The following is a 1,321-nucleotide window of genomic DNA, read 5'->3' on the forward strand; positions in this document are numbered from 1 at the left end:
GGGCCAGGCTGGCAGACATGGGTGTGGCCTGCGAATGCTGAAGGCTGGGAGGGGGGCACTACCAAGGCGAGCGGGTGGACAGAGGAGAGGGCAGAGGGGCAGAGGAGGCAGATCCACTGGAGGCGCCATGAGGGGGCCCCGGAAACCAGGGAGGGGAGGCTGACCCCAGCCAGCTGAGAGGTCAGGCCAAAGCAGCTGAGAAAGCGAATTCAGGGGGCCGGGGTCACTGTTGACAGGAGAGGCCTGGGGTGGGGGGCTGGGCAGGAGTGTGTGTGGAGTCGGGGACCAGGTGCAGAGGAGCAGGCAGGCCTTGCTGGGATGGGGGGGACAGTGCCAGGCCTGAGCTGGAGAGGCCTGTGGGGGCAGGCGGGGTTTAGGGGGGAGAGGTGAGTGGGGCGCAAGTGGAGGGGAAGGACAGGAATGGTTCTCAGGGTGGGGGGTCACAGCCCAGGACTCAGTGGCCTGGATTGGAGATGGACGTGGCAATGAGGGAAGATACCAGGGGCCACCCGGCCGCGCAGGAACTCACCGAGCTCCGTGCTCAGGGCAGCGGTCAGCAGCGGCATGAGGAGAAGACGCATGTTGTCCCGCGGTGAGGACCAGGTGAGGACAGCGGGAGGAGGAGGCTCAGGGCTCGCTGGTGGCACCTTATACCTGCTGCTCCCTCCCCAGCCGCCCCGCCCTGGCCCTGGCTCCGGAAGGTCTGCGTCACTGGGTGGCCTGGCTCGCCAGGAGCTGGGCTGCCTTCCCAGGGGGACCTGGCTCAAACCCTGGCCCCAGTGTGGGCGGCTCCGTCCTTGGGCAGAGCTTGTAGAATCCCATGCACTTACTTCCTCCTGTCTGTGAGGTAGGGGCGACCCCAGTCTAGAGGACCTGGGACCTCCGGGGGACAGGCTGGCCCCTGGCCCAGCCCATGAGCCCACCCCCTCCGCCTTAAAGCGCCAGTAGAGCTCAGGGCTGGCAGAACACAGAGCCTTCATCAGCCCCTCGGCTCTGGAGTGAGGAGAGAATGAGATCCCCTCTGGAGGCCTCAGCTTCCCCATCTGTCGAATGGGCCCCCAGTCCTGTCCTGACCCCTTCCAGGGCTGGGAGGGGACGAGGGAAAATCGATGCTGTGACCTGCTTCTCGGTGTCAGTTGTGACTGCTGTCTGTGCGAGGCTTCGGGGCTGGGGGGCTGCTCTTTTCATGGGGGGGTAGCAGAAGGGCCGTAGTATTAAAAGCAGACCCCAAGGATGGGGTCAGATGGAGCAGGTCGGGGGGAGCCCAAGGATGGGGTCAGATGGAGCAGGTCGGGGGGAGCCCACGGATGGGGTCAGATGG

This window comes from Trichechus manatus, unplaced genomic scaffold (genome assembly GCF_000243295.1).
Source record: "Trichechus manatus latirostris isolate Lorelei unplaced genomic scaffold, TriManLat1.0 scaffold00185, whole genome shotgun sequence".
NCBI classification, from domain to species: Eukaryota; Metazoa; Chordata; class Mammalia; order Sirenia; family Trichechidae; genus Trichechus; species Trichechus manatus.